Below are 20724 nucleotides of genomic sequence, written 5' to 3'. Positions count from 1 at the left end.
GTATGAAGCGGCTGGGATGAGAATCAGCACCTCCAAATCTGAGAACATGGTCCTCAGTCGGAAAAGGGCGGCGTGCCCTCTCAGGGTCGGGGATGAGATCCTGCCCCAAGTTCAAGGATCTTGGTGTCTTGTTTACGAGTGAGGGAAGAATGGAACGAGAGATCGACAGGCGGTTAGTGGGTTAGGGTTAGGGTTAGGTTAGCAGATGCTGCATCATTGCAGCATCTGCAATGATGCAGACTTTGTATCGGTCTGTTGTGCTAAGGAAGGAGCTAAGCCGAAAGGCGAAGCTCTCGATTTACTGGTCTATCTACGTTCCTAGCCTCACCTATGGCCACGAGCTGTGGGTCGTGACCGAAAGAACAAGATCCTGGATATAAGCGGCCGAAATTAGTTTCTTCCGCAGGGTGTCCGGGCTCTCCATTAGAGATAGGGTGAGAAGCTCGGTCATCTGGGAGGATCTCAGAGTAGAGCCGCTGCTCCTCCACATCGAGAGGAGCCAGATGAGGTGGCTGGGGCACGTCCCACCAGGAGGAGCCCCCGGGGACGACCCATGACACGCTGGAGAGACTATGTCTCTCGGCTGGCCTGGGAACGCCTCGGGATCCCCTCGGAAGAGCTGGAGGAAGTGGCTGGGGAGAGGGAAGTCTGGGCGTCCCTGCTAAAGTTACTGCCCCCGCGACCCGACCTCGGATACGTGGTAGAAAATGGATGGATGGATATTGAGGATTCCAAATAGTCCAATAGTCTAATCACTTACCAGTCATTCACAATGCTTTGTCTTAATAATTATAGTAAATTTTGGGAGGTCTTGAATGGATGAAAAATAACTTTGGGTGCTGTTGTTTACAATTACGAATGTCAAAAAGTATATTGGGTTGCGGCTTGTATATTTTTTGTATGCAAAATAAAATGTAATGCTTTGTGTGTCTGTATCTGTGATTTTTTTAGTTACATTTCTTTTAAGAATTTGCCAATTTTGGTCATGATAATTGTGATATGGGCAGCATATGACTAAGTGGCGAACGTGAACAATGTCCACTGGCCGATCTGCAAGATGGCAAGGAATGGCAGCTACCACCCCAGTTGCCACCCCTACTGTCTGCAATTAACCTATCAATAGTAATTACTAAGTTCAAAATTGTATTATTATTATTCATCAAGGTCTCATCAGACATGCAAACACAAAACGCATGAAAACGGTGACAAAAAAAAAAAAAACATTGTAGGGGGGTTTGGGGCGATTCCCCGGGCCCCTGCAGGGAATTTTAACATAAATTAAGCAATCAGGAAGACTCTGAAGAGTACAATAAGGCAAAATCAACATATTTTCTTCACGCAGAAAAACATTTATTTACACTGCTCAATATACAACCCCGGTGGCATGGTGGCCGACTGGTTAGAGCGTCAGCCTCACAGTTCTGAGGACCCGGGTTCAATCCCCGGCCCCGCCTGTGTGGAGTTTGCATGTTCTCCCCGTGCCTGCGTGGGTTTTCTCCGGGCACTCCGGTTTCCTCCCACATCCAAAAAACATGCATTAATTGGAGACTCTAAAATTGCTCATAGGTGTTCGTTGTCACATTTCTGTGGGGCCAATTATGTATTACTCGTGCACTCACTGTAGTTGTCTCACCGTGCTGCACTATTTGTATATACTGGCCACTCATGCCAGAGCAGCATCTGCTCCATTTGCACACTGATTGAGTAGTATCTGTAACATTTGCGCAACCATTGTCCCAGATTATCGCACTACTCGTGACTTTAAACCGCATACACTCCTTGAAGTCTCAGTGCCCTTTGCACAATGGTCATTGCACCGGACTATTGCGATATTAGCCATTCGAACTGCTCTAAGTGCGAGAGGACTCTGCATCTTTTTGCACAATTGTTTTTTGTCAATGTCTTTATGTCTCCAAAGTGTTCTGTAAATTGACAAATAGACAAATTCCTTGTGTGTTTTGGACATACTTGGCAAATAAAGATGATTCTGATTCTGATTCTGACTGTGAGTGCGAATGGTTGTTTGTTTGTATGTGCCCTGCGATTGGCTGACAACCAGTTCAGGGTGTACCCCGCCTCCTGCCCGATGACAGCTGGGATAGGCTCCAGCACACCCGCGACCCGAGTAAGGAGAAGCGGCTCAGAAAACGGATGGACGGAATATACAACCCCAATTCCAATGAAGTTGGGACGTTGTGTTAATCAGAATCAGAATCAGAATCATCTTTATTTGCCAAGTATGTCCAAAACACACAAGGAATTTGTCTCCGGTAGTTGGAGCCGCTCTAGTACAACAGACATTATTTACAGAACACTTTGGAGACATAAAGATAAATAAAAACAGAATACAATGATTTGCAAATCATGTTCAACCTATATTTAATTGAATACACTACAAAGACAAGATATTTAATGTTCAACTTGATCAATGTGTGAAAGATATCACCACATGGGCTCCGGAACACTTAAGAAAACCAACCGGCTTCTCTGGGCCCAAGCTCATCTAACATGGACTGATGAAAAGTGGAAAAGTGTTCTGTGGTCCGACGAGCCCACATTTCAACTTGTTTTTGGAAATTGTGGACGTCGTGTCCTCCAGGCCAAAGAGGAAAAGAACCATCCGGACTGTTATGGACGCAAAGGTCAAAAGCCAGCATCTGTGATGGTATGGGGCTGTGTTAGTGCCAATGGCATGGGTAACTTACACATCCATAAAAGCACCATTAATGCTGAAAGGTACATACAGGTTTTGGAGAAACATATGCTGCCATCCAAGCAACGTCTTTTTCGTGGACACTCCTGCTTATTTCAGCAAGATAATGCCATTGAATATGTGTGGCCCATTATGAAGCGTAAAATACGACAACGGAGACCCCGGACTGTTGAACAGCTGAAGCTGTACATCAAGCAAGAATGGGAAAGAATTCCACCAACAAAGCTTCAACAATTAGTGTCCTCAGTTCCCAAATGTTTATTGAATGTTGTTAAAAGACAAGGTGATGTAACACAGTGGTAAACATGACCCTGTCCCAGCTTTGTTGGAATGTGTTGCAGCCATAAAATTCTAAGTTAATGACTATTTGCTAAAAACAATAAAGTTTATCAGTTTGAAGATGAAATATCTTGTCTTTGTAGTGTATTCAACTAAATATAGGTCGAACATGATTTGAAAATCATTGTATTCTGTTTTTATTTATGCTTAACACAACGTCACAACGTCATTAGAATTGGGGTTGTACAAATCAATCCATCTATCCATTTTCTACCGCTTATCCGAGGTCAGTTGGCAGGGCAGTAGCTTTAGCACGGACGCTCGGACTGCCCTCTCCCCATCCACTTAATCCAGCTCTTCCAGGGGGATCGCGTGGCGTTCACAGGCGAGCCGAGAGACGTAGTCTCTTCAGCGTGTCCTGGGACGTCCCCGAGGTCTCCTCCCGATACAAAGTCTGCATCATTGCAGATGCTGCAATGATGCAGCATCTGCTAACCTAACCCTAACCCTAACCCACTAACCGCCTGTCGATCTCTCGTTCCATTCTTCCCTCACTCGTGAACAAGACCCCAAGATACTTGAACTCCTCCACTTAGACTATATCTAGTCGGAACTTCGCGACCTCGCACACCAGCTCGGGCTCCTTTCCTGCCAGAGAGGTGACATTCCACGTCCCTAGAGCCAGCTTCTGTAGCCGGCGATCAGATCACCAAGGTCCCTGCCTTCGGCCACCGCCCAGCTCACACTGCACCCGACCCCAATGGCCCCTCCCACAGGTAGTGAGCCCATGGGAAGCGATGTACAAATTTAAGATTAAAATTAAATTTGCCTCATTTCTTTGTTTTTTTGTTTTGGCCTCCAACTTGAGCCAGGCTCATCTCCACCTGCACCTGATGCCCCCCCACGAAAAACTCATCGGATCTATACGATTGATATAAATGCCATATTTTGAGTTCAAAACGACTGATTTGCATGTCTCTCTCATGCGAGAGATATAATATTCAGAAAATGACTACATTTGACGGGTGATGATTTATGACCTTAGGCCGGAAGTGCTGACGTCATCGGAAGTAACGTCTTTTAACTCTGGTCGTGCCTAAATGGCGGCCATTTTGGGAAGGTTGTTGTGAAAAAAACAAAACAACAGCTTCCATGAATTGTAGTATTTGTCTGGCACTGTCTGCCCAAATTTTAGCTCACTTATAACTTGACAAAACACCGTGCAGTAAATTGCAGATGTTTTTTTTTATTATTATTGTTTGTGCTATTTACTCAGTAATTGAGTAATTATTTCACTTTCATTTATTGTACTTTTTACTCTTACTCAAGTATTTTTTTGGAGGACTACTTTTTACTTTTACTTGATACTTAATATTCACACAAATGCCGTAGTAACACATACAGAGATATATATATATATATATATATATATATATATGCACACACACACACTCACACACACACCCAGAGAAAACCCACGCAGGTACGGGGAGAAGATGCAATCTCCACACAGGCAACGGCAGATTTGAACCCTGGTCCTCAGAACTGTGAGGCAGATGTGTGTGTATATATATATATATTTTTTTTTTTATATAAATAATATATATGTAGCAGCATGGTGGACGACTGGTTACGTCGCATACACTATTTTTTAATATATATATATATATATATATATATATATTTAAATAAACACTATATATATATATATATATATATATATATATATATATATATATCTGTATGTGTTACTACGGCATTTGTGTGAATATTCGTTATTTGAAGGTAAATGCCTCCCGTGACCAAATGCCAGTCCTCGCTAGCCCATCAGTAGGATTTTCCAATGACTGTTAGCATTAATCTGTAGATTTGTAAAACGATGTGTATCTTGTATTTACATATAAAATGAGGGCAATAATTTTTTTCCAGTAAACTCCAACTAGGGGGTCAATAAACAGCTTAAAGCACGCTCACAGGAGGGCAGCTTAACATTTTACAGCCTGCAAAGTACAAACTGCTGTATGTGGCTAGCTGGGTTGACTTCGGCTATCGTCTTGAGGCTAAACCGAATTTGTTTCGCGTTTACAGTTAGGCGGTGACAGTTGCGGTTTCTCCTTACGTCATCACAACATCCTGTGTTGGACGGGATGTCTCGGTGATAAAGGAATTTCAGACCGACAGTGAAAATGTAGTTTTGCACCATTTCCAGCAGGCAAAAATGTTCAGTGATTTAGAAATTAGTCGGCCACCGTGCCCCCTTTCCTACTCATATTGTATTTCATATTTTTATATCCATGTTCACGTACGCGGATTATGAAAACTATATATTTGATTTCAGATTCAAATTGGGGATCTTGGGAATGACGGCGGTACTATTTAATTCAAAACGTCAGCAAAAAGGACAAAAATTTTGATCAGTTCCAAGTCCCAGCTGATGTCCATTAATGTCTTGTTTTGCTTAAAGTACAAAAACAATTTGTCAGCTTTCATGGAGAACCACAGGAAATCAGACAGTTTTCACATTTTGGAGGCAAAAATTAGAGAATTTTGACTTTTTAAAACAATATTTTAAAAATGGTTCGAAGCCGCGGCACGGTGGCCGACTGGTTAGAGCGTCAGCCTCACAGTTCTGAGGTGCGGGGTTCAATCCCCGTCCCCGCCTGTGTGGAGTTTGCATGTTCTCCCCGTGCCTGCGTGGGTTTTCTCCGGGCACTCCGGTTTCCTCCCACATCCCAAAAACATGCATTAATTGGAGACTCTAAATTGCCCGTAGGCATGACTGTGAGTGCGAATGGTTGTTTGTTTCGATGTGCCCTGCGATTGGGTGGCAACCAGTTCAGGGTGTACCCCGCCTCCTGCCCGATGACAGCTGGGATAGGCTCCAGCATGCCCGCGACCCTAGTGAGGAGAAGCGGCTCAGAAAATGGATGGATGGATGGTTCGAAGCCTTTTCACTTCCTTTCCTCATTGTGTCCAATAAGCTTGCTGGCCTGATTGATAATTTGCTGTACTTTTGTGTTCACTGCTGCCATTCGATAGTTAATCACCTGGGTACTTTTTCTTTCCTGTCATTGTGTTTTACCTCAGCTAGAGTTGACCAGCGGCACGGTGGCCGACTGGTTAGAGCGTCAGCCTCACAGTTCTGAGGTGCGGGGTTCAATCCCCGTCCCCGCCTGTGTGGAGTTTGCATGTTCTCCCCGTGCCTGCGTGGGTTTTCTCCGGGCACTCCGGTTTCCTCCCACATCCCAAAAACATGCATTAATTGGAGACTCTAAATTGCCTGTAGGCATGACTGTGAGTGCGAATGGTTGTTTGTTTCTATGTGTCCTGCGATTGGCTGGCAACCAGTTCAGGGTGTACCCCGCCCGATGACATCTGGGATAGGCTCCAGCACGCCCGCGACCCTAGTGAGGAGAAGCGGCTCAGAAAATGGTTGGATGGATGGATAGAGTTGACCATTTTGGTATTTAGTTCTTTGGCCACTATGAAGAGGAGCAGTTGAATGCGAGAGGATGATGATTTAATGTTGGCTTAGTCCTGAACAATGTGTTTCCCCAACTCCTGAAACAATGACGACACCTTTGGACAAGCATAGCATTGATTGCATATTATTTTAGGCAGGCAAGGAGGGGGCTGCCCCCTTATACTGTGTATACTGTATATTATTATATAATTCTTATTTTTCTGTCCATTTTTGGCTGCGTAGATTTCAGGACAAAGAGCCAGAACACAAACTTCCAGGTCATTTGTGAGTTTGATGCCTTGACAGCTTGTTTCAAAGCGCATCCTCTTCAACAACCAGTCAATCAACTCCACTTTCTATCATGAGGTCATAAATCACTTGAAATCACTTCGGCACCACAGCTTGGCGACCATCAACATCACTTAAACCAAGAATCATGAAGTACTTTATTACATGTTAGTAAAACCACGGCTTAAATACGTTACACTTTCCTCAAGTTTATTTGAAAAGTAAGCGACGCGTTGCCCGAAGACTCTATTGTCATTTGTTTGCATAAAGTAGCAATTTATTTACTCTTACCTTGGCCGTTGCCTTTCATCCACTCGTCCTGTTTGAATTCCTCGTGTTTTTGTCCGCACTCTCTCTGTTCTTTGAAATTGACGGTTTGTTCCTAATATCACATAATTCAGCCAAACTTCTAAGAAAAGCGCTGGTAGGGTAGCGGCGGAAGCAGCACCGCAGTGGACAGACCGGGCGGAGTGAGAACGGAATGAGGAAGGAGTGGGGTCTTAAAACTCGGGAGAAACGGAGAGAAACCCGACTGCTTCAGCGCCGCAATTCGATGTGTGGCGCGAGATTGGCGCCCGGCGCGGATCCGACACGGTACCAGACACACGGCAGTGAGCTGGATCCATCCTCCGGAGGCTTGGCGGAGAGGGAGGGCGGGGGAAAAGACAACACAGGTGGATCCATGGCCGGGTACTCGTTTCTCTCTTTTTTTTGTCACATCAAAAAATATAGATTTTGAAACAACACTAAATCCCATACAGGATCTCCTCATTCATCAGCAACAAATTAAGGGTACACACGCACATATATATATATTATATACATGTAACTTTATAGTGGTTTGTTAAAGGCAGCATAGCGATGATTGTACTTTCACCTCATAGTCTCGAGGTTCTGGGTTCGAATTTCAGCACAAGCCCTCCAGTTTACTGCGGTCAAGCCAGCATCCACTCGAAAAGTAGCAGTCAAGCCAGCCGCCCCTAATTTTGTTCATACTAGGCATTACGGTAATAAATCGCCAACTCGCGGCAAAATCCACCTTCAAAATAAAGGCCTACCAAAAATACGGACGTCAATGCTCTTCGGTTAAGGAATGCAACCAGCAAAAGTTAATTTGACTCTTGTACATTAAAAATGTACTTTATTTGATATCTGAGGAAAAATAAATGGTAAATGGACTGCACTTATATAGCGCTTTATCTACACCATCACAGTGCCCAAAGTGCTTTACAAAGCCTCACATTCACACACACATTCATAAACCAATGGGCAACTGCTGCCATGCAAGGCGCTGCCAGGCCCAATGGGAGCAAATTAGGGTTCAGTGTCTTGCCCAAGGACACTTTGACATGCAGACAGTCGTAGCAGGGATTCGAACCTGTTCTACCTACTGAGCCAAAGCCACCCTAAAATAACCCCATTGGTATCGCAAGACAAGGCCAGATCTGTGTGACAGACCACCAAGGACTCCACTAAAAGAGGTTTGCTGAAGATCTGATAGTGTATTTCAATATAAAAGTCTCTGAAATTGGTATATTTCACTGTCACTACCACTGATTTAAAATAATAATTTCAAAAATTCTATGAGATATCGCAACACCAGTCCAGTTCTGGGGGACACTACACCACCCCAGGTCTCCAACAAAAGAGGTGTCATCCAAATCTGATGTGGCATTTCAAAATAAAAGTCCCATGAAATTGGTATATTTCACTGTCACTACCACTGACTTAAAATATTCATGAAAACAATCTATGAGATATTGCAACACCAGTCCAGTTATGTGGGACAGTACACCACCCCAGGTATCCAAAAGTGGTCCCACCAAAATCTGATGTCCATCCATCCATCCATTTTCTACCGCTTATCCGAGGTCGGGTCGCGGGGGCAGTAGCTTTAGCAGGGACGCCCAAACTTCCCTCTCCCCAGCCACTTCATCCAACTCTTCCGGGGGGATCCCGATGCGTTCCCAGGCCAGCCGAGAGACGTAGTATCTCCACCGTGTCCTGGGTCGTCCCCGGGGTTTCCTTCCGGAGGGATGTTTCCGGAACACCTCACCAGAGAAGCATCCGGGAGGCATCCGAATCAGATGCTCCAGCCACCTCATGTGGCTCTTCTCAATGCGGAGGAGCATCAACTCTACTTTGAGCTCCTCCCGGATGACCAAGCTTCACACCCTATCTCTAAGGGAGAGGCCGGATACTCTGCGGAGCAAACTCATTTCAGCCGCTTGCACCCAGGATCTCGTTCTTTCGGTCACAACCCACAGCTCGTGACCATAGGTAAGGGTAGGAACGTAGATCGACCGGTAAATTGAGAGCTTAGCTCCTTATTTACCACAACGGACCGATACAAAGTCCGCATCACTGCAGACGCTACACCGATCCGCCTGTCGATCTCCCGTTCCATTCTTCCCTCACTTGTGAACAAGACCCCAAGATACTTGAACTCCTCCACTTGGGGCAGGATCTCATCCCCGACCTGGAGAGGGCATGCCACCCTTTTCCGACTGAGGACCATGGTCTCAGATTTGGAGGTGCTGATTCTCATCCCAGTCGCTTCACACTCGGCTGCGAACTGCTCCAGTGAGAGTTGGAGATCACGGCTTGGTGAAGTCAACAGAACCACATCATCTGGAAAAAGCAGAGATGCAATACTGAGGCCACCAAACCGGACTCCCTCTACGCCTCGGCTGCGCCTAGAAATTCTGTCCATCAAAGTTATGAACAGAATCAGTGACAAAGGGCAGCCTTGGCAGAGTCCAACCCGCACCGGAAACGAGTCCTACTTACTGCCGTCCATGCAGAACAAACTCTGACACCAGTCGTACAGGGACCAAACAGCCCGTATCAGGGGGTTCGGTACCCCATACTCCCGAAGCCCCCTCCCCCACCCCCTACAGGACTCCCCGAGGTACACGGTCGAACGCCTTTTCCAGGTCCACAAAACACATGTAGACTGGTTGGGCAAACTCCCATGCACCCTCGAGGACCCTCCCGAGGGTGAAGAGCTGGTCCACTGTTCCACGGCCAGGACGAAAACCACACGGCTCCTCCTGAATCTGAAATTCGACTTCACGATGAACCCTCCTCTCCAGCACCACCGAATAGACCTTATCAGGGAGGCTGAGGAGTGTGATCCCCCTGTAGTTGGAACACACCCTCTGGTCCCCCAGGGGGACCACCACCCCAGTCTGCAAATCCAGAGGCACTGTCCCCGATGTCCACGCGATGTTGCAGAGGTGTGTCAACCAGGACAGCCCCACAACATCCAGAGCGTTTAGGAACTCCGGGGAAATCTCATCCACCCCCGGGGCCTTGCCACCGATGAGCTTTTTCACCACCTGGGTGACCTCAACCCCAGAGATAGGAGAGCCCGCCTCAGAGAACCCAGACTCTGCTTCCTCATGGGAAGGCATGTCGGTGGAATTGAGGAGGTCTTCGAAGTATTCTCCCCAACGAGTCACAACGTCCCGAGTCGAGGTCAGCAGCGCCCCATCCCCACTATACACAGTGTTGATGGTGCACTGCTTCCCCCTCCTGAGACGCCGGATGGTGGACCAGAATTTCCTCGAAGCCGTCCGGAAGTCTTTCTCCATGGCGTTACCGAACTCCTCCCATGCCCGAGTTTTTGCTTCAGCGACCACCAAAGCTGCATTCCGCTTGGCCAGCCTGTACCCATCAGCTGCCTCAGGAGTCCCACAGGCCAAAAAGGCCCGATAGGACTCCTTCTTCAGCTTGATGGCATCCCTCACCGTTGGTGTCCACCAGCGGGTTCGGGGATTGCCGTCACGACAGGCAACGACCACCTTATGGCCACAGCTCCGATCGGCCGCCTCAGCAATGGAGGCGCGGAACTCGATTTCCCCCGCCTCCCCCGGAACATGAGCAAAGTTCTGTCGGAGGTGAGAGTTGAAACTCCTTCTGACAGGGGATTCTGCCAGACGTTCCCAGCAGACCCTCACAATACGTTTGGGCCTGCCGCCGGACCAGCATCTTCCCCCACCATCGGAGCCAACTCAACACCAGGTGGTGATCAGTTGACACCTCCGCCCCTCTCTTCACCCGATTGTCCAAGACATGCGGCCGTAAATCCGATGACACAACCACAAAGTCGATCATCGAACTGCGACCAAGGGTGTCCTGGTGCCAAGTGCACGTGTGGGCACTCTTATACTTGAACATGGTGTTCGTTATGGACAATAACGACAATGGATAAGCACAGAAGTCCAATAACAGAAAACCGCTCAGGTTCTGATTGTGGGGGGGGGGGGGGGGGGGTTCCCCCCCCCCTCCCAATCACGCCCTTCCAGGTATCACTGTCATTGCCCACGTGAGCATTGAAGTCCCCCAGCAGAACGATGGAGTCCCCAGCAGTCGCGCTCTCCAGCACCCCCTCCAAGGACTCCAAAAACGGTGGGTACTCTGAACTGCTGTTTAGTGCATAGGCACAAACAACAGTCAGGACCTGTCCCCCCACCCGAAGGCGGAGGGAGGCTACCCTCTCGTCCACCGAGGTGAACTCCAACGTACAGGCGCCCAGCCAGGGGGCAATAAGTATACCCACACCTGCTTGGCGCCTCTCACCGTTGGCAACTCCAGAGTGGAAGAGAGTCCAACCCCTCTCGAGAAGATTGGTACCAGAGCTAAGCCGTGTGTGGAGGAGAGCCCGACTATATCTAGTCGGAACTTACCGACCTCGCACACCAGCTTGGGCTCCTTCCCTGCCAGAGAGGTGACATTCCACATCCCTAGAGCCAGTTTATGTACCCGGGGATTGGATCGCCAAGGTCCCTGCCTTCGGCCACTGCCCAGCTCACACTGCACCCGACCCCTATGGCCCCTCCCACAGGTGGTGAGCTCATGGGAAGGTGGACCGTTACCGTTACCCTTTGGGGCTCTGCCCGGCCGGGCCCAATGGGTGCAGGCACTCGCCTTCAAGCCCCACCTCCAGCCGTGGCTCCAGAGGTGTCCCACGTCTGGGCAAGGGAAAACGTCTTCCTGAATTGTTTGTCATCATAGGGGTTTTTGTAGCTGTGCTTTGTTTGGTCCCTCACCTAGGACCTGTTTGCATAAAGCCCCAGACAACTTAGCTCCTAGGATCATTGGGACACACAAACCCCTCCACAGCGATAAGGTGACAGCTCAAGTAGGGGCTAAATCTGATGTGGCATTTCAAAATAAAAGTCCCCTGAAATATGCATATTTCACTGTCACTACCACTGATTTAAATAATTCATTAAAAAAATCTATGTCAATTCTACTTCTTTTAAGAAATAATTAGAAATAATCCTGTTCGTATCGCAATAACTTTACCCTTCATACATGTAGGAGACAATCACAGGATGCCACTACATTACTGCCATCACCATTTGATGTAGTATATCTGCAATCTTTAAAAACCCCAGATTGTTTTATCATTAAATATGATTTTTTTGGGGTATCAACATTAACACTTTAACCACTGAAGTAATTTCTCATGCCAGTCTGACACTGGAAGGCATGCATGGATCCATCCATTTCAACAGCACTAATCCTGTTGTTGTGAGGTGTTGGAGCCTACCCCTACAGAGTTCGGGCAAAAGACAGAAAAAACCCTGAGCTGGTCAGCAGTCAGTCGCAGGGCACACATACTGTAGAGACCATCACTGAGTGGGAACCAAACCGACGCTGGCTGCATTGAAGTCAGGCGAATGAACCACAACACATCAGTAACTGGAAGGAAAACATCCATCCATTTTCTGAGCCGCTTCTCCTCACTCGGGTCGCGGGCGTGCTGGAGCCTATCCCAGCTGTCATCGGGCAGGAGGCGGGGTACACCCTGAACTGGTTGCCAGCCAATCGCAGGGAAGGAAAACAGTATATTTTAAATAGTTAAAAGAAAGACGGTTTTCTATTATTTATTTATTTATTTATTTAAATCTTGATCAAACCTCTTTTGGTGGAGACCTGGTGTGGTGTAGTGTCCCCCCGAACTGAACTGGTGTTGCGATATCTCACAGATTTTTTTTAATGAATTTTTGAAATCCGTGGTAATGACAGTGAAATATACCAATTTCAGGGGACTTTTATTTTGAAATGCCACATCAGATTTGGATGGGACCTCTTTTGTTGGAGACCTGGGGTGGTGTAGTGTCCCCCACAACTGGACTAGTCTTGCGATATCTCATGGATTTTTTTAATGAATTTTTTAAATCCGTGGTAATGACAGTGAAATATACTAACTTCAGGAGACTTTTATTTTGAAATGCCACATCAGATTTGGATGGGGCCTCTTTTGTTGAAGACCTGGGGTTGTGTATTGTCCCCCAGAACTGGACCGGTGTTGCGATATCTCATGAGAAAGATTTAACAGATTTTTTCACTCGGGGGTAATGACAGCAAAATATGGAGTCTTATATTGAAATACAATATCAGATCTTCATCAAACCTCTTTTAGTGGAGTCCTTGGTGGTCTGTCACACAGATCTGGGCTAGTCTTGCGATACCAATGGGGTTATTTTAGAGTGGCTTTGTCTCAGTAGGTAGAACAGGTTTGAATCCCTGCTACGACTGTCCGCATGTCGAAGTGTCCTTGGGCAAGACACTGAACCCTAATTTACTCCCATTGGGCCTGGCAGCGCCTTGCATGGCAGCAGTCGCCCATTGGTTTATGAATGTGTGTGTGTGTGAATGTGTGGCTTTGTAAAGCGCTTTGGGCACTGTGATGGTGTAGATAAAGCGCTATATAAGTGCAGTCCATTTACCATTTACTTTTCATAAGATATCAAATAAACAAAATTTTTTAATGCATCTCAAGATTCAAATTAACTTTGCTGGTTGCATTCCTTAACCGTAATTAGCATTGACGTCCGTATTATTGGTAGGCTTTTATTTTGAAGGTGGGTTTTGCCGCGAGTTGGCGACCTATTACCGTAATGCCTAGTATGAATAAAATTAGGGGCGGCTGGCTTGAGTGCTACTTTACGAGTGGAGGCTGGCTTGACCGCAGTTCCAGTTTGGGGTTTGCATGGGTTTTCTGCGGGTGCTCTGCATATTTGAGGAGAACAAAAGCACTATACAAGTTGTATTTATAATTACTGTTGTTGTTGTTGTTACTCTGGCTAGCTCCCACATCCCAAAAGCCTGCAGTTATCTAGACTAACTATTGTTCTGCTGTGGTTCGCACCCCTGTTCCCCTTATCTGTTCCGTCCCTCTTTCTGTCCCCTAAAATCCTTTGCTGTCCGGCTGCATTTTCAATAAACAGAATAATTTAAAAAATATAAAAATAAACAGAGGGAGTATTTCAAACTCCCCTGTTGCACAGCAAAACTGTTCCAGCACAAAAGGCATACAGATTCACCACTGTGCATGGCCATAGAGCTGAACAGGACAGGTTAAAAAAAAAAAAGGCCTGCAGTTAGGTCAATTAAAGACTCTAAATTGCCCATAGGTGCGAATGTGAGTATAAATGGTAGCCTGTCACCTGTGATTGATTACGACCACTTCAGGCCTCGTGTCAGCTGCGATAGGCTCCAGTTACTCTTGACCCTAATGAGGCAAAGAAAATGGATGGATAGTTGCTTCAAAAGGGTAGAGGCACATTTCAAGTTTGTCCATTTATTTATTTACTAACGCTGATCCTGTTCAGGGTTGCGGGTGAGCCGGGGCCCATCCCAGCTGACGTTAGGTGTGTCAAACTCATTTTTGTCGCAGGTCGCATTATTGGTATGATTTCCTTCAGAGGTCCGATATAACTGTGAAACCACATACCCTTTCATTCATCATATACAACAAATTGATGGATAACTAGTTTTGAAATCAGAAGTCAAGGATAATAGTTTTAGTGCCATCAATAGTGAATCTTTTTAGAATCCATTAGCCCATAGATATTTCATCGAGTACTCGAGTCATCGTCGCCCCCCCCCCCCCCCCCCCCCCCACCCACTTTTTTAAACAACTTTTTATTTATTTATTTATTTATTTTATTTTACTACTACCATGCATTTTATTCTCATTTGTGAGGGCTGGACTTCTATCGTCAAACTGCATATGTCCGTATGTGAGAATTTCTGTACAGAATTTGAGACAACAAAATCAGCCTTTGCTAAACGGTTAGCATACATGATTAGCGGTAAATAGTTAATTCCACTATTGTTCAAGTTACTGTAAAAATGGGTTTTGTAACAAAACAATGCTTGCAATATCTCAATGATATTATTTATTACACATGATGAAAAACGGTTAGCATTCATGATTAGCAGTAAATAGTTTGTTCAACTATTGTTCAAGGTACTGTAAAAATGGGTTTGTAACAACAACAAAAATGCTTGCAATATCTCAATGATATTATTTATTACACATGACGATTTGAAATTTTTGTACAGATTTTAGCAAGAATCATGAAAGTTGACGCAAATGATTCGCTTTCGCCGGTCACACAAAATGGTGTGGTGGCCCGGATATAGACCCTGGGCCTTGAGTTTGACACTTGTAAGGGTACTGGACTGGTCACTGGCCAGTCGCGGAGTACAACCATTCACGCTCACATGAACACATTATGAGTAAGTAGTCTTCAATGCGGCGGCACGGTAGCCGACTGGTTAGAGCGTCAGCCTCACAGTTCTGTGGACCCGGGTTCAATCCCTGGCCCCGCCTGTGTGGAGTTTGCATGTTCTCCCCGTGCCTGCGTGGGTTTTCTCCGGGTACTCCGGTTTCCTCCCACATCCCAAAAACATGCATGAATTGGAGACTCTAAATTGCCCATAGGCATGACTGTTAGTGCGAATGGTTGTTTCTTCCTATGTGCCCTGCGATTGGCTGGCAACCAGTTCAGGGTGTACCCTGCCTCCTGCCCGATGACAGCTGGGATAGGCTCCAGCACGCCCGCGACCCTAGTGAGGAGAAGCGGCTCAGAAAATGGATGGATGGATGGATGGATAGTCTTCAATGAACCTAACATGCATGTTACAGTTAAATTGTATAGTAGTCACAGGTAGGCAAGATTCGAACTCTCGCCTGTGAGGCTGATGTGCAAATGTTTTGAAACTTCTAATCTTTTAATTCCTGTTTTGTAAAATCATGCCCATAAATAAAGAAACCTAATCATGTTATGAGATTCAAGAAAGAAGGGTGGCTGCACGGCGCGCATGGTTGTGGTGTGAATGTGAGTGCTCATGGTTGTTTGTTTGTATGTGCCCTGCGATTGGCTGGCAACCAGTTCAGGGTGTACCCCGCCTCTCGCCCAAAGTTAGCTGGGATAGGCTCCAGCATGCCCACGACCCTATTGAGGATAAGCGGTAGGGAAAATGGAAGAAAGAAGAGTACAGAAAGTTCTGGTACTTGGTACTCTGGTAAACTGTAATTTTAACAAAACAGATTCAGCAACCTGCCCTTTGAGCAAACAGTCTGTCTGTGAACTTATCTCCACTGTCTCCCTTTCATGTCCTCTTTCTGTCTATGTGTGTCCCAGAAATGGTGGAGTCAAGGGTGCGCCCTGCAAATAAATTGTCATTACCATGACAACCACTCTACAAGCTGGAATTGGAAGATGCTGTTCATGGCAACAGTGGCAGGCAGCCAGTCCAACAGCCCAGCTCCAACCCAAGGGTGAGCTGAGAACGCCAAGATTTGCTGTAGTGTACAGTATATACAGGCATTTGTTGATGTTTGTTTTTGAATGCATGCAATGCCAAAGTCCAACCAAGCCTTATTTTACAAATAGCTCAGACTCGGTTTGGGATAAGAACTGCGTGTTTGTGTCGGGCTTTCGAAACCACCTGCCTAACTTCAGCCTTCCCTTTCTGTGAAATCATCACTATACACACAGAGGAAAGTTGATAGGGTGGTTCTCTCTCCTCCTTTCTTGGAGGAAATTAGATGGACTTTTTTTGTCTGTTTGAGTTCAGCAACTGTCCCTTTAAGATTACTTTAGCACAGCTACTAAATTACTGGAAAGGAGAAAAGAGGAGGGAATCAGTTGCTCCCTCTCTCAACACTCCCATTTCCTATTTTTATGACCATATGTATTCTTAATGCTTCTGTTTGCTTTGCTGCTTTGCTTTTCAGTCCTTTTTTGCAGCTCCAGTAAAATCACTTTGTTAAAATTTTAAAACCGTTTCACTACTGTTGTTACCCGGTGTTATTTACTAAAATACAGTATATGCCATTAGTGCAGATAGCAGCACAACAACACAAATTACATCAGTGACCCAAGAGCTCTTCATCAGCACTGATCCATTTCATCTAATAAATTATAACTAATTTATCTCAGTTGAGGTGTTGACTTAATTCATCCCAGTTTCAGTTTAGAGTGATCTACAATTGCAGTGCTTGACCTTTAAAAGGAGAAGTTAATTTGAGTCCCTAACCAGTAAATGAATGGGAAGAACGGAAGACTGATCCCGTGTTGAGTTCCAAAATACTGTTCCCAAATTTTATTTTATTTAGTCACATTGTATTTGTATTTTTTGATTGTCATGGCTGTGAAGTGGGAATGACAGGTGGAAACTATGGTACACTCATACCAGGTATGTCAGTTCTCTAATACCAATTTTTAACATTTTAAATGATTTTTTTATTTTTTTTTTAAGTGAGAGACTCTGCAATTGACAAAGAAACAATTTGCACATGTGCTTGCTGCTCCTATCGTTTGTGGTGTAGAGTAGCCTACTCGAGATGATCAACATAGTACACCACACACAGATATCTCCACCGATATTCGTGAGTCTTCTTCTCCAAACCCAATGTTTGTCATAGTACCAAGACTGACCTGTGAGGCAAAGTACGGTACCACAGGGCATCCAGATTGCTGGAAAATACAAAGAAGAAAAACAGTAGTAGTTAACCAAATAAAAGAAGCTCCAGCTCACCTGCACCCCAAATGAGGAAAATCGGTATAGAAAACGGATGAATGGATGTTATTCAGAATGACAATCCTCTTTCTTTTGCTATATGTCGAAAACACACAAGGAATTTGTCTCTGGTAGTTGTAGCCGCTCGAGTACGACAATGGACAGCCATTTTGACAAAAAATACTTTGGAGAAATAAAAAGATAAAAAAACACAATGGAGAGTCACTTAGCCCCTAGCAATTCAATAACAAAAGGGAAGAAGCTGTTGGAATGTCTGCTTGTTTTAGTTTGCATTGATTGTTAGCACCTACCTGAGACAAGGAGCTGGAAGAGGTGGTGACCAGGAGGTGGAGGGTCCAAGAGGATTTTGCATGCTCTTGTCTTAGTTCTGGCAGCGTGCAAGTTCTCAAGGGTATATAGGGGGCTCCTGACGATTATCCCGCCAGTCCTGATGGTCCGTCGGAGTTTGTCCTTTTTTGTGGCAGTACCAAACAAGACTGCGATGAATGAACACAGGACTGATTCGATGACTGCTGTGTAAATTGCCTCAACAGCGCCTGTGGCAGATTGTGCTTCTTCAGAAGCCACAGGAAGTAGATCCTCTGCTGGGACTTTTTGAGGATGGAGTTGATGTAGGTCTCCCGCTTCAGGTCCTGAGAAACTGTAATTCCAAGGAACTTGAAGGTCTCTACGGTTGACACAGGGCAGTTGGACAGCATGAGCGTTGAAACTGTCCTTTTTAAATCTGCAGTAGAAGGTGTATAAGTCATCAGCTCGTCCTTTATTGTTCTCCTCTTGGGGGAATCATCGCTTGTAGATGGTTAGCGACTTTAATCCTCGCCAGACTGACTTAGAGTCGTTGGCAGTAAACTGTTTTTCCAGCCTTTCTGCATAATTGCTTTTGTCATGTGATGTCTAGCGCAATTGTACAGGGGGTCTGTCCCCACTTTGATAGGTGTCATTCTTAGCCTGGCAAAGTTGCTTAAGTTTGGCAGTGAACCACGGCTTGTTGTTTTTGAACGTGTGAAATGTCTTTGTTGCTAGACACACATCTTCACAGATATAGGATGTGACACTGTCCGTATATTTATAGGCTGCCAGTTGAAGTTTCAAAGACAATCCAGTCTGTGCAGTCTAAATAGCCATGAAGTTCTATCTTTGCTTCATTGGTCCACTTCTTCTCTGTTTTCACCATAGGCGTCGCACATTTAAGTTTGTGCCTTTATGTTGGTATTAAGTGAATTAAGCAGTGATCAGACGAGCCCAGAGCTGCACGGAGAATAGCACGGTATGCGTAATTTAGCATGGTGTAGCAGTGGTCTAGAATGTTGTTTTCCCTGGCAGGACAGTCAATGTGCTGCTTGTATTTAGGGAGTTTGTGAATGAGTTGAGCTAAGAATAATAATGTGGGGTGAATCTGACTCCTTTTTTTCAAGTTCGTTTACTTGTTCAGCGAGCGTTAGCAGTGCAGCGTTCATCTTAGCCTGGGGAGGAATGCAGACACTGGCGAAGATGAAAGAGGTGAACTCGCGCAGCGAGTAGAATGGCTTACAGTTCGAAAACAGCGACTCCAAGTCCGGGCTGCAGTGTGTGTTGAGCTTCGAGACGTCGGTACACCATTTTTCGTTGATATAGAACCATATTCCACCACCTTTTGTTGTTTTCCCCGAATAGTCCGGAAGCATTACGGCGCCATCAGGGACGCGTTTACATAGCCATGTCTCCGTGAAGCACAGGGTGGCAGAACATCCAAAGTCTTTACTGGTCTTTGTGAGAAGATGAAGCTTGTCCACTTTGTTGGTTAGAGAGCGTAGCTTTGCGAGGTGAATCAACGGGAGCGGCATTTGGAGTCCTCTCTTCAGGAGCTTGACCTGCACTCCGGCTCCCTTCCCCCTGTGGCGTCACCTCCATGCGCCATAGATCAGAGCCGCTCCACCAGTGAGTAACTCTGAGAAACAAAATTGTGAAAGTTGGTGAAAGAAAGTCCGGCGTAGACTCCCTAATGTTTAGCAAGTTTTCCCTTGTGTAAGTACGTTGCGTAATGCCTCCAAAGACAAACGAAAAAGACACACACAAAAAAAAATGATTGACTTATTAAGAATTGTTTTATGGATGTACTAATTGCAAGATACGTTTGCTTGGGAGTGAACATCTCTAAATCTCAAATCCTAGAATTGCTCTAGGGGTTGAGCAAACACCTGAGGGATGAACTCAAAATCCTCACTGCAAAAGCTAAAGTCAGTACAGTAACGTGTACTCATATCATTTGACTGACACATTTAGAGCTTAAAGCGTTACGCAAATGTGGTGATTACTTTTTCACCATTATTAAATGTGAACGAAATGTTAATGTTAAATAAAGCCTTATTTGTACACTTTTCTACCTTCAGGTACTTCATTCCACTAAGAGAGCCAAGCCACCTCCAAACGCTGTCCAAGGAAAATGTTATACATTGAAGACAAGCAAGGCAAGAGGTGACTGGCTTGATCCACCATGAAAACTGGGGGTCTGAGGTCATTGTGGCAATGACAAACATGCTTTCCTATTTCTTACAAGCCAATGTGTTGTTGGTTATATGAATTATTTGCTTCATGTTGCTACTTAAATTCAAATGAGCTGCGGTTTACAAAACCAAAAAGCATTGAGTATCAAGGCATATACTGTAGTGATGAAAGTACTGAATCACTTTGTCATGAAAGAAATGTCAAAAATGCAGAGAAATAAAAATCATCAGAGAATTGAAAGTGATGCCCTGACAACATTCCCTTCCTGTTTCTTAATAGTCTCAGTGGATATTTTGTGTTAAAATGTATTCAGCACTCAATGATCTTGAAGAAACAGTTGGAAATAAAATATTTCTTTTGTAGAACCACGCAATCCTTGCACTAGTATCCGAATATAACAAAGACGTTCCTATGGGCAGTAAATAAACTACAGAGCTGATTTAATCTTGGGGCAAAATATGGTAATTAACAGTAAGATCTCCACGCAGCGATGCTCTGCCCTGAATTTTCTCTTTGAACTGGGTGATAAACAGTGTTTCTCGGGTGCCTTCATATCTGTGTAAATAAACAATTAAGATCTGGAATGCAAGATGAGAGAAATTTCCTTGCTGTGTTGTTATATTATGTTGTATATGCGCGAACATTC

General features: G+C 45.3%; 1 long non-coding RNA gene across 1 annotated transcript; it reads left to right on the top strand.

The window, feature by feature from the left end:
* Positions 1-7303: 7303 nt before the first annotated feature.
* LOC133474456 (uncharacterized) lies at positions 7304-20318 on the top strand. Its single transcript, XR_009787512.1, has 3 exons — positions 7304-7433; positions 16193-16329; positions 19964-20318. It is a non-coding gene; the product is annotated as an uncharacterized LOC133474456 (long non-coding RNA).
* The last annotated feature ends 406 nt before the right edge of the window (positions 20319-20724 follow it).

This window comes from Phyllopteryx taeniolatus, chromosome 2 (assembly GCF_024500385.1).
Source record: "Phyllopteryx taeniolatus isolate TA_2022b chromosome 2, UOR_Ptae_1.2, whole genome shotgun sequence".
NCBI lineage: Eukaryota > Metazoa > Chordata > Actinopteri > Syngnathiformes > Syngnathidae > Phyllopteryx > Phyllopteryx taeniolatus.
This window is presented reverse-complemented; position numbering and strand designations above follow the sequence as displayed.